General features: G+C 42.3%; 1 protein-coding gene across 7 annotated transcripts in view; it reads right to left on the bottom strand.

The window, feature by feature from the left end:
- The window catches only part of LOC106611735 (phospholipid-transporting ATPase IG), an 83,810-nt gene that overhangs the window by 41,456 nt on the left and 28,453 nt on the right, over positions 1–13,901 (bottom strand). The gene's annotated exons all lie outside the window — the stretch shown is intronic.

The following is a 13,901-nucleotide window of genomic DNA, read 5'->3' as shown; positions in this document are numbered from 1 at the left end:
ACAATCCCGATCATAAAGTCTTATGATAAAATGAGACTCATTTACTACTAGCTCTAATAACTACTTGACTAAATTGTAATGGTAGCCTATACACTAAATGTAGATCGGACTTATGACCTAGTCACAGTGTTAATGACTATCTAGACTACAATGTAGTGAATGCAGACAACTCCGTCTCGAGAGTGGTTCAGTACAGGAGTCATTTCCAAGACCATTTCTTAACTGAAAATACACTGAATGGGAAAATAACATTGGACAAGTTACTACAGATTCCTCAATTACATGGTGCAATGTGGTTAAGGTTCAGCAAGCACTCCCACATCAATACAGGTTGTACTGTGTGTGTGTGTGTGTGTGTGTGTGTGTGTGTGTGTGTGTGTGTGTGTGTGTGTGGCCCCTAATCTCTCCGTCCAACAAAGGGGCATGAAACATTTCATACCGAGACAGAGTGGGAGAAGAACACAAGCAGCTTGGACCTGCAGGACATCTAATCAAGTGGGCCTGGGCCACTGTGGTATTTAATCTGCACACACACAGGGGCTGCTGCCTGCTGCCTGCCTGCTTCTGGTGCCAACGTCTCAGACCACTGAGCAAGCTCTCCTCTCCTGCTGGGCTGCTAAGAGCAGTGCTGGACCGCAGGCCGGGGGCTGTACAGGAATCTGGTGTGTGTGTGTGTGTGTGTGTGTGTGTGTGTGTGTGTACAGGAACCTGAACCACTAATGAGCCTAAAGAGCATGCCTGCACAGGGCCAATCAGGTAATCCCAAACAACCAGTGGCTCAGGAACACCGCCTGACTGGAGCTACGAGCCAAAAGCTTACCAGCAAAAACAGCCCCCAACAACATGCAACGATTGTGTAATATTGTGTGTGTGTGAGAATGTGCTGTGTAGCCTCTTAATGCTGTTACAAGACAGATTTCACCCCCTCTCCCCTGATCCTGCAGCACGCAAAAGGCTCTCACCACCGGGGCTCCCACTGAGCAAGTGGCCTGTGTTACGGAACACACACACACACCTGCACACACAAACACACAACTGCACGCGCGCACACACACACACACCAGTGCGCACAGTGGCTCTTATTTGTCATTCGGAGCATGAGCTGTACAAGCTGTCAGATAGGCATCCGCTGAGGCAGGAGACATGTTGTGAGCCCTCTGTCTGGTGTTCTCCTGCTTTCCTGTGAGAGGACTGACAATGAGGAACATGCTGCTTCCCCACTAACACAGCCTCTCTCTTCCGCTCACATACGCAGGGCAGCAGTTAGCCTAGAGGTTAAAGCGTTGGGCCAGTAACCGAAAGGTCGCTGCTTCGAATACCTGAGGCGACAAGGTGGAAATTCTGTCAATGTGCCCTTGAGCAAGGCACTTCACTCCAATTTGCTCCAGGGGCCCTGTACTACTATGGGCTACACCGTAAAGCCACACCTTTCACTGAACCTATCCGGTGTATGTAACATTACCTAACATTGATGCCCACACACACACACAGTTTGATACTGCGACCAAAACAGCTGCATTTGCAACAGTTTGACATAGCAGTGCAACACGTCTTTAATTGGTCGCAAGGGTAGCAGTGACATTTTTTTTTTAACCTGGGCATGTTCGTTTTTGGTTCACAATTTGCTTTTTTATTATCGTGATTAATTCACATTACTGTGACTGCCCCTGTATATGTGTGCAGTGCGCGTAGGATATAGATAGATATATAGATATATATAGATATAGATATATATAGATATATATATATATAGATATATATATATATAGATATATATAGATATAGATATATATAGATATAGATATAGATATAGATACACACATACACACACACACAGTACCACTTCGTATAGCCGTTAGAGATGCTAATGATAGCCTAACTGTCTTTGGGAAGATGGAAAGGAAATTAAAAGGTAACCTATGCCTACCTGGTAGAATAAATCCAGTGGCCAGTTGTTTTGAAAACTCCATCACAAATGCACTACAGAGATAGGCGGCATGTCCATAACCTAAGCTTCCCCCTAAGTACATTGAATTGTCAAATTCTCGCAATATCTCACAGGAATTCACTAATTTTCTAATGCCGAAACCAGATTAGATGCATGCCATAAGATAAATCAGAGTTAAATGCCAAAAATATGATATTTGCAATATCACTGAGCAAAAAACAACCACAACATAGTCGATACATGATTTTGTCATGAGCTCAGTACCATTTGCTTGATTTTTAGCTAGCTAGCTAATGTTAGCATGCTAGGGACGTTAGCAGAGGCTGCTACATGATAATCAGTTAGCGTTCGCTACCTAGCTAACTATAGTCTAAAAGAAACTGATGCAACCCTGCTGGCTAAGTGGCTAGCTAGATGAGCAGTGGTGACAGTGACGTCCCTATGAGATTCAAGGCTTTAATAAGTACCATCGTGCAGAAATGACAAAGAAAATACTGGTTGATGAGCTAGCTAAGTTTGCAATGACCGTTACCAGTATACATGCACAAAAGTCAACAAGGCATGCAGAATGGACTGCCTTTCTGGGACGGGACTGCCCCCATCTCACTACCTAGTAGAGGGGTACAAAAACACCAGAACACAGATGCATCACATAGCTCATACAATTATATTTGGTTCAGGTCAAAGAAATAGATCTTGCAAAGTATAAATGAAGAAATTGAGAAAAATTCTCTTATAAAATGTGTAAAAATAATGTATAGCAACCCCAGGTGTAAAATAGTAAATAACGGCTACTACTCAGAGAGTTTTGAATTGTCAAGAGTTAAACAAGGGTGTCCGCTGTCACCATATCTATTTGTTATGGCCATCGAAATGCTAGCTATTAAAATCAGATCCAATAACAACATTAGCGGATTAGAAATCCAAGGCTTAAAAACAAAAGGTGTCCATGTATGCCGATGACTCAAGTTTTATATTAAGTCCGCAAGGTAGATCTCTGTAATGTCTCATTAAAGATCTAGATAACTTCTGTACTCTCTGGACTAAAACCTAATTATGATAAGTGTACAATATTACGTATTGGATCCTTAAAAAGTACAACTTTTACATTACCCTGCAGTTTACCTATAAAATGGGCTGATAGTTAAGTAGACATACTCGGTATTCATATCACAAAAGATATAAATAAGCTCTCCACAATGAATTTCAGTAGAAAACTTGTAAAAATAGACAAGATCCTGCAACCATGGAGAAGTAAATACCTGTCTATTTATGGAAAAATTGCCCTGATTAACTCCTTAGTCATATCTCAGTTTACGCACTTACTTATGGCGCTGCCTACTCCTGATTCATTTTTCAAATCATATGAGCATAACATATGCTTTATCTGGGACACTAAACCAGACAAAATAAAACGTGCCTATCTATATAATGAATAGGGTGGGTTGAGATTATTAAATATAAAATCACTAAAGCTCTCTAAAAGCTTCACTCATTCAAAAGTTTTATTTGAACCCTAAATGGTTCTCAAGCAGATTACTAAGAAAAGCTCATCCATTGTTTAAAAATTGAATTTTTTTCCTGTGCAGATTGCCATGTCTCATTTTCGATTAATTGAAAATTATACTTTTTTTCAAAGTCTTTCTTTTTCAAACAAGCATTGCAAAGCTGGCTTCAATTTCAATTTCATCCCCCTGAAAAGATAGAACATATATTACAACAAATATTATGGCTGAACTCAAATGGGCTTGTTGATGAAATACCTGTATTTATGGGAAATATGTCTGAAAAGGGTATTTTGTTCTTAATTGATATTGTAAATGGGAATGGTAGTTATCAGAATTGTACGGAAAGGTCTGCTCAATCCAAGAGTACACAACCAATTGATTACAGCATTGCCCCAAAAATGGAGGCGGCGGGTGGCAGCGGGAGGAGGTAGAAAACTAGTCTGTCTGCCCAATATAAAGGATCAAAAATGGCCGAGGAATAAAAATAGCATAAATAGGAAAGTATAGCAGTTTCATTTGAGGGACCAGGATGTTGACAACTGTGCCATACAGAATACAAAATAGTTGGGAAGAGATTTGGGTGTATGAGTTGATGCAAGATGAAAATGCAAGATTCAAGACTTCATGCTTTTTAGCTAAAATTATTATATAGAATTCTTGCCACCAACAAAATGTTGAATATTTGGGGCATAAAATCGAAGCTCTGCAGATTTTCTTGTGAAGATACAGCATGAATAGACCATTAATTTTGGTATTGCCCTCAGGTAGCCTGTTTCTGGTCACAGGTTCAGGAATGGTTAAAAATGCAAAGCATTGATCTAAAATCGACCCTAGAAATAGTGCTGTTGGGAGATCTGGAGAGTCCGGGTCAGTCAATTACTAATACTCTAAGTAAAAGTATTTATCTTCAACTCACAATCTGTGGATTCTATTCGATTAGATAGATTGAAATTGTACATTAAACATCACAGCATAGTTGAAAGATATGTGTTGCATAAAAACCCGAAGTGGGTGGCCAGCAGAGATAGATGGGATGGGCTGAGGGTTGGTATGTGGAATTGGAGACAAGTGGGAGTGGAGTTGCTGTGTGAGAGAGAATGATGGTCAAAGATAAAAGTAAGAAAAAATGTAAACGTAAAAATAAATCATAATAAAAAGTAAGTTTGATTGACACTGAGGCACAGTGTTTTTACAACTAATGCCAGTTTGCCTGAGGCTGATGCCGTGCAGGTGTTTGTACACACACTCGTTTAAATATACACATACAAAAACACATACGTAATAGTGCCAGACATACACAGTAGGCATTGCTGTTATGATTTTAGTTGTCCTTGATGTCTTTTGTTTTAAATTGATAATTTTTTTGTATATTGGTTTGCATTGTTATTTTCTGTTTTCTTCTGTCTTTTCCTTTTTTCTCTTTAGTTCATTCTCTTGGTTGTTGGTGCATTGCGGGGTTCTTGGGGGTGGGGAATGGAATTAATTGAATTTTGTATTTATTTTTTTTTATCCTGGGGGGGACTGTGGGAGGGGTCTTGAATGGTTGAGACAGCTATTGGGGAACTGTGGGGGGGATCTTGGAGGGTTCGGGTTCACGTTTTTTGGCCTGGTGGTAGATCGGTCAACATGCCCTTGAGCAGGGCATTGACCCTGGATGCTTGTGTGTAGCTCTGAATGGGAATCTGTTGGATGACTGGTATGTAGTTATTGAGCGGGTTCACTGAAAGTATATTGTATATTTTGAATATTCAATAAAATAATTAAAAAAATAAAAAAGTATAAATGACCCAGATATGTTAATATTCAAATCATATACAATAGTGACATTTTACACCAGTGCAGCATCTAGTGGACTATCAAGTACTGTTGAAATGAATTTGATCTGTGGGGATACGATGACACCTTATGTACGTAAATCCGAGACACTCCATTTAGTATGATATTTCACGTTTCGTACGATCTGTATTCATTTGGGAATGTCCATCACCCATTTCGTATGATATATTACAAATTACAATTCGTATTACCTGTTATGAATTCGCAAAACGTACAATATTCTACACATTTGCTAGACATATGACATGTTACAAATTCTAGCCAGCTCGCTAACATTAGCTTAGGTAGATAGTTTCAGTGAATAGACTACATGTGCCTTTTACTGAGGAGTGGCTTCCGTCTGGGCACTCTACTATAAAGGCCAGATAGGTGGAGTGCTGCAGAGATCGTTGTCCTTCTGGAAGGTTCTCCCATCTCCAAAGAGATACTCTGGATCTATGTCAGAGTGACCATCGGGTTCTTGGTCCCCTCCCGGTCTCCCCGATTGCTCAGTTTGGCCGGGCGGCTAGCTCTAGGAAGAGTCTTGTTGGTTCCAAACTTCTTCCATTTAAGAATGGAGGCCACTCTGTTCTTGGGGACCTTCAAATGCTGAAGATGTTTTTTGGTACCCTTCCCCAGATCTGTGCCTCGAAACAATCCTGTCTCGGAGCTCTACCGACCATTCCTTCAACCTCATGGCTTGGTTTTTGCTCTGACATGCACTGTCAACTGTGAGACCTTATATAGACAGGTGTGTGCCTTTCCAAATCATGTCCAATCAATTTTAATTTACCACAGGTAGACTGCAATCAAGTTGTAGAAACATCAAGGATGATCACAAGGGCAACCAGTGAAGAACAAACACAACCCATATTTATTTGCACATCACTACAAAACTGTTTATAGACACAATGCCATTTGAAGTGTCTAATGTGTCCTGGTCATTTATATTGGTTATTATCCATTTCACTTGCTTTGGCAATGTTAACACGTTTCCAATGCAAATAAAGCCCATGAATTGAATTGATCAATGGAAACAGGATGCACCTGAGCTCAATTGAGTCTCATAGCAAAGGGTCTGAATACTTACGTAAATATGGTGCTTTTTATTTTTAATACATTTGCAATCTTTTCTAAAAACACATCTTCACTTTGTCATTATGGGGTATTGTGTGTAGATTGAATCAATTTTAGAATAAGGCTGTAACGTAACAAAATGTGGAAAAGGGGTCTGCATACTTTCCGAATGCACTGTAGCAATCTAGCAACAATATAATATTAGTTGACAATCTAGCTAACTTGTTTTGAGTTCCCACTTCCTCATGTTGTAAATTATGTAGCATATAGGCTAGGCTAATATCCACGCAAAACATGCAGGCAAATTCATTTCTAAATAAATCTGATCATACTTGATCCTATTTTGACTGATATGTTGCACATCAAAATATTTATCATGCATTCCCTGAATACGCTTGATGAAATAGCTAACTTATTTAACGTCTTACTTGGCACTGGAGCCAGTCTAGAGCCCTGCCGCTAATGTAATGCAACTGTGCATAACAATTTTATTTATCGTTATCGAGCAAAATGGGTCAATTTATTGAGTTTAACGTACACACACCACCAGGCTAAGCGCTAAAGCATCTGAGACTGCTGTGATTACAGTTAAGAAATAGATTATAAAAAGGCAGAGATGGACTGGGGCACATTGAACCTTCAGCCAGAATGCAGAATCAGGGAAAACAGGAAACAGACTCCGCATTGTTTCTCTCCCTGGGACTCAAAGAAGAGAGAAACAGTGAAACCACCCTCGCCTCTTCTACAGCTCCAGGTGTTCCCAGACAGAAATAGAACACACTTCAATAGAATATGTGGAGCTGTGTGGACCCAGGTGTTAAAGACTCCTCAGTGGACCCGCCGGTTCCCTCTGATGAAGTTTTATTGAATATCTCCCACCGATCCACTCTCCTATCCTGGCCAAGCCCTGACCCTCACCACACTCAGTAAAAGTCTATTCAGGTCTATTCAGCAGAAAGCAGCTGTAACTAATGCTGCCTCCCGGCCCCATAGGTGATGGATGTTGGGTGGGAGCGGGCGGAGGAGCACATTGTTTTTCGATCTAATAAATTGATAAAAGCCGGTAGGGAGAGGGGTTAGATGCAGCCAGTCCAGGCTGGCTGTCCAATGGTCGACTGCGCTGCGTCTGAAAGTGCTGAGGACAGTATTGTCCCCGACCGGTACACGGTCAAGTCCCACCCGACCGCCAGGCATGATTTAGTTTCGGAACACAATACTGCAGAGAGAGTGGCCACTACAGAGGGCACTATATCACAAACATTCCACACCCATGCACTTAGTACAATACATTAAGTGAGCACCACTCCAATGTTCTCCCTAGCATCATCTAGGTGGGGCAGGCCATTTTCCCTCAGCCTCATTACAGTTTGGTGGAGTCTAGAAAATGTACGAGGGAAGGGGAGGTAATGTCACAATCCCACAACGAGACCGTAACCCACCCAAATAACCACAAAGTACCAGGCCCATTCCTCAAACTCGCCTCCTCCACACTGCACCAAAAACAACACTCAGACCTCGTCAGTCAGGAAGACGACTCCACAGAACTGATGTGAGATCTGACACCGAAAAACAGGGAAGAAGTGTGTCAGAGTGAGTGACTCAGGTCCCAGGGCAGGCGAGGCAATGGCCCTCTCATCCTCCCTCCCTCCCTCCATCTCCTGCCCCTGATCTGCTCCCATTCGATCAGGAGACAGGCAGCAAAAGACATGCAGGGCTATTTATAGGCGAGTGGTGCTTTTCTTATAAAAAGGCAGCCAGAGTATTTGAGGCTCCCTGGTTGCTGACGTCAGCGGTGCAGCTTTCGCTGCAGAGAGAGCGAGCCTCACCAACAGAACGAGACCATCACTAAACGGGGAGAGACCTGCTGAGAGAAAGAGACCATCACTAACGGTGAGAGAGAGACAATCACTAACTGGGAGACTAACAGAGATGGAGAGACACCTGCTAACGGAGAGGGAAAGAGAGAGAGAGGGAGACTTGTTAACAGAGAGATGAGAGAAAAAGAAAGTCTCTCACACTCTCTTATTGAGCCTAAGAGAGCGAGACATTGAAAGGAGACTCACTAACAGAGAGAAAGAGGGGGAAGGAGGGGGGTTGTGTGAGGTTTGGATTCTGGTAATTGAAAGGGTTTATTTTTGGCTGTGATGTGAATGCAGGTTGTGTGCGCTACACCGTGTGATATAATGGTAGGCCGCATGGGGGGAACTGGACAGTTAGGATTTCTTCCAGAGAGGTTGGATTAGTGGAGAAATGGCATGCCACACGCCAGGCTGGGTAAACATGTGAGCACAGCCCATACCACCCCAAAACACACCCACACACAAGACACGCACGATTACAAAATCATGACTCACATTTACGCTGCACTTAAACCTTTCATCTCAAACACACAATGCACATTTAGTTAAGTGCACTCTCCAGTACATGTACTGCACACACAATCCACTGAGATGAACCCACTGATGGAGAATCAAAACGGGTAAACACTGATGCTGTGCTGTTGGCTGGGGACAGCAAATAACCAATGAACAGAGCTCAAGACCAAAACATCTTTTCAACCCTGTTGGGGTAGGGCTGGGCAATATGGGAAAAAATTAAAAAATGTATGGGCGATTCACGAGCTCCGACAGTATTGGGACAGTGACATGTTTTGGCTCTGTAATCCAGCACTTTGGATTTGAAATTATGCAATGACTGAGGTTAAATTGCAGATTGTTAGCTTTAATTTGAGGGTATTTCCATCCATATTGGGTGAACAGTTTTAAATTACAGCACTTTTTGTACATACTCCCCCTAGTGCTGGGCGGTATACGTGTTTTGCGATATACCGGTATTGATGCACAGACAGGTTTAGGTTTTTACTTTACCTTCTATACCGGTATTTGAATGTTTGGTTTGTTAAATGTAATACGCAGTGTGTAACGTCCATTTTTATAGTTTACTTCGCTACTTGAGTCATCCCTCTCCACGCCGCTTTCCACACAGACCTAGCTACGCCCCCTGTCACTAATGGAGCGCATTTGATGTTCCTCAACCATGAGACACGTGCATTTAGTCTGCATGGTCAATAAAGCATATGCAACACTGTAGTTGTCACTTTGCTTCTTAATATAAATCTACTAGCATTCTATAATTACACTATTAGCTTGTGTTTCTTACATCTGCAAACAGCTAGTGTCTATTCTTAGCAAGTTGTTCCTAAATCTTGTTAGCTGCTAATGCTAATCACTAGCTAGCTAACACACACACACGTACTGAGTAAGAGCAAGCGTGATTAGCTATACGGCCTGATAATACCAGTGATTGTGTAGATCTAAATCAACATGTTTGTGCAACAGTGTATTCAAAATTAAAGATGTAAACGCAAAGCAAGAATATGTTAGCTACATGAAGTAGCTAAGAGAAAACATTCAATGTAGCCAAAGACTATAGGAAACACCTATCAACACAGTTCCTACCCTGTCACAATAACTCCTCCCTGGCATTTTCATTCGTTGTCATGTCAAACACTGTATAAGGCTGTAACATAACAAAATGGAAAAAAAGGGAAGGGGTCCGAATACTTTACAAATGCACTGTATGTGCACTGTATTCTCCCCAGACCTGACTGCCCTTAACCAACACAAAAATATCCTGTGGCGTTCTGCATTAGCATCGAACTGCCCCCGCGATATGCAACTTTTCAGGGAAGTTAGAAACCAATACACACAGGCAGTTAGAAACGCCAAGGCTAGCTTTTTCAAACAGAAATTTGCTTCCTGCAACTCAAACTCTAAAAAGTTCTGGGACATTGTAAAGTCCATGGAGAATAAGAACACCTCCTCCCAACTGCCCACTGCACTGAGGATAGGAAACTCTGTCACTATAATTGAGAATTTCAATAAGCATTTTTCTACGGCTGGCCATGCTTTCGACCTAACTACCCCTACTGCATTCAACAGCACTGCACCCCCCACAGCTACTCGCCCAAGCCTCCCCCATTTCTCCTTCTCCCAAATCCATTCAGCTGATGTTCTGAAAGAGCTGCAAAATCTGGACGCCTACAAATCAGCTGGGCTTGACAATCTGGACCCTTTCTTTCTAAAATTATTGCAACCCCTATTACTAGCCTGTTCAATCTCTTTCGTGTCGTCTGAGATTCCCATAGATTGGAAAGCAGCTGCTGTCATCCCCCTCTTCAAAGGAGTTGACACTCTTGACCCAAATTGCTACAGACCTATATCCATCCTACCCTGCCTTTCTAAGGTCTTCGAAAGCCAAGTCAACAAACAGATTACCGACTATTTCGAATCCCACCGCACCCTCTCCGCTATGCAATCTGGTTTCAGAGCTGGTCATGGGTGCACCTCAGCCACGCTCAAGGTCCTAAACGACATCGTAACCGCCATCGATAAGAAACAATACTGTGCTGCCGTATTCATTGACCTGGCCAAAGCTTTTGACTCTGTTAATCACCACATCCTCATCGGCAGACTCAGTAGCCTTGGTTTCTCAAACGATTGCGTCGCCTGGTTCACCAACTACTTCTCTGACAGAGTTCAGTGTGTCAAATTGGAGGGCCTGCTGTCCGAACCTCTGGCAGTCTATGGGGGTACCACAGGGTTCAATTCTTGGGCCAACTCTTTTCTCTGTATACATCAATGATGTCGCTCTTGCTGCTGGTGAATCTCTGATCCACCTCTACGCAGACGACACCATTCTGTATACTTCTGGCCCTTCTTTGGACACTGTGTCAACAACCCTCCAGACGAGCTTCAATGCCATTCAACTCTCCTTCCGTGGTCTCCAACTGCTCCTAAACACAAGTTACACTAAATGCATGCTCTTCAACCGATCGCTGCCTGCACCTGCCCGCCTGTCCAGCATCACTTCTCTGGATGGTTCTAACTTAGATTTTGTGGACAACTACAAATACCTAGGTGTCTGGTTAGACTGTAAACTCTCCTTCCAGACTCACATCAATCATCTCCAATCCAAAGTTAAATCTAGAATTGGCTTCCTATTTCGCAACAAAGCATCCTTCACTCATGCTGCCAAACATACCCTCGTAAAACTGACCATCCTACCAATCCTCGACTTCGGCGATGTCATTTACAAAATAGCCTCCAATACCCTACTCAACAAGCTGGATGCAGTCTATCCCAGTGCCATCCGTTTTGTCACCAAAGCCCCATATACTACCCACCACTGCGACCTGTACGCGCTCGTTGGCTGGCCTTCGCTTCATAATCGTCGCCAAACACATTGGCTCCAGGTCATCTACAAGACCCTGCTAGGTAAAGTCCCCCCTTATCTACGCTCACTGGTCACCATAGCAGCACCCACCTGTAGCATGCGCTCCAGCAGGTATATCTCTCTGGTCACCCCTAAAGCCAATTCCTCCTTTGGTCGTCTCTCCTTCCAGTTCTCTGCTGCTAATGACTGGAACGAACTACAAAAATCTCTGAAAATGGAAACACTTATCTCCCTCACTAGCTTTAAGCACCAGCTATCAGAGCAGCTCCCAGATCACTGCACCTGTACATAGCCCATCGATAATTTAGCCCAAACTACTACCTCTTCCCCTGTATTTATTTATTTTATTTATTTTGCACCATATTATTTATATTTTAACTTTGAACTTTCTTCAAACTACAAATCTACCATTCCAGTGTTTTACTTGCTATACTTTATTTACTTTGCCACCATGGCCTTTTTTTGCCTTTACCTCCCTTATCTCACGTCATTTGCTCACATTGTATATAGTCTTATTTTTTTCTACTGCATCATTGATTGTATGTTGTTTTACTCCATGTGTAACTCTGCGTTTTTGTATGTTGTCGAACTGCTTTGCTTTATCTTGGCCAGGTCGCAATTGTAAATGAGAACTTGTTCTCAACTTGCCTACCTGGTTAAATAAAGGTGAAATAAATAAAAATAAACATGCATTAATAAGCTATGAACATGTCATAAAAATGTCAGATTTCCTCACTACATGCAAACACGAGCATTAATGCATGCAAATACGAGCAGCTACATTGCCATGCCTATCAGCAAACCACAAATGCATAGCGATTTCAGCACATGGAGCGCCCTGTGGAGGTGAGAAATATAAAAGTCTGTTTGTAGCCAGAGGATTTCGAAACGGAACTGAAGTCTCAACTGATAGGGTTGCCATGTCGTTGAACGTTAAAAAGGGATGCTATCAAATAGATGTTCCCCTTCACTTGAAAGAGGAAGAGATCCAATCAGCTAACATGAGCGCAGCAGAAAAGAAGTCAAGCCGAGGTAACGTGGCTAACGTTACCTAACAAGCAAACAACATTTATCTAAACCAAAATCTAGCTGGTTTTCAGAATATGCTCGCTCGACATTCCAAAGCACATCAATGATGAAACATAAATGGAACATGTAAATTGTTGGTCCCATGTTTCATGAGCTGAAATAAAAAGATCCCCGAAATGTTCCACACACACACACAAAAAGCTTATTTTGCAAGAAATGTTCGCATAAATTTGCTTACATCCCTGTTAGTGAGAATTTCTCCTTTGCCAAGATAATCAATCCACCTAACAGGTGTGGCATATCAAGAAGCTGATTAGCAGTACGGGGAAAACAGTTATGAAATGTATGCATTCACTACTGTAAGTCGCTCTGGATAAGAGCGTCTGCTAAATGACTAAAATGTCAAATGTAAATGATTAAACAGGGACACAGGTGCCCCTTGTACTGGAGAAGGTAAATGGCCTCTAAAATGTGCTGTTTTGAAACAACACAATGCCACAAATGTCTCAAGTTGAGGGAGGGTGCAGCTGGCATGCTGACTGTAGTAAAGTCCACCAGAGCTGTTGCCAGACAATTTAAATGTTATTTTCTCTACCATAAGCCACCTCAAGCATCATTTTATAGAATTTGGCAGTACGTCCAACTGGCCTCAAACGCAGACCACGTGTATGGCATTGTGTGGATGAGTGGTTTGCGGAAGTCATCGTTGTGAACAGAGTGCCCCATGGTGGTGGTTGGGTTATGGTATGGGCAGGAACAAGCTACGGACAATGAGCACAATTGTATTTTATCAATGCAATTTGAATGCACAGAAATACCGTGACGAGATCCTGAGGGCTATTGTGAGGTCCATTTTTTTAAGGCATATGTGACCAACAGATTCATATCTGTATTCCCAGTCATGTGAAATCCATAGATTTGGGCCTAATTTATTTCAATTGATCGATTCTCATTTGAACTGTAACTAAGGCTGACCCCAATTAGTTGACTGGTTGATTGTTGGTCCATAGACGGTTGGTCGCCCAATATTTTCTTTAGGTTGAGCAACAGCAAATATATATTTATTTCTTTATGGCACACGAGAGACACCTGTCTGATTTGCGCCCATCTCAGTGAATTAATCCATTGCAGACGATGAGACTAATCCATTGCGGAGGCCACGTGGATGGCACAGTCCAAGAAGGGCCAAAATGCACGTCTCTCTCCAGAATGTGCTCTCTGGCCAATTTGTGCACATTCATTGTGTGAATTGTTTGCCTTGATTGTTGGTGTCTATCAATTCCCCATTA

This window comes from Salmo salar, chromosome 09 (genome assembly GCF_965601325.2).
Source record: "Salmo salar chromosome 09, fSalSal1, whole genome shotgun sequence".
NCBI classification, from domain to species: Eukaryota; Metazoa; Chordata; class Actinopteri; order Salmoniformes; family Salmonidae; genus Salmo; species Salmo salar.
Note: the sequence above shows the minus strand (reverse complement) of the source record. Positions and strands in the feature narration are given on the sequence as shown.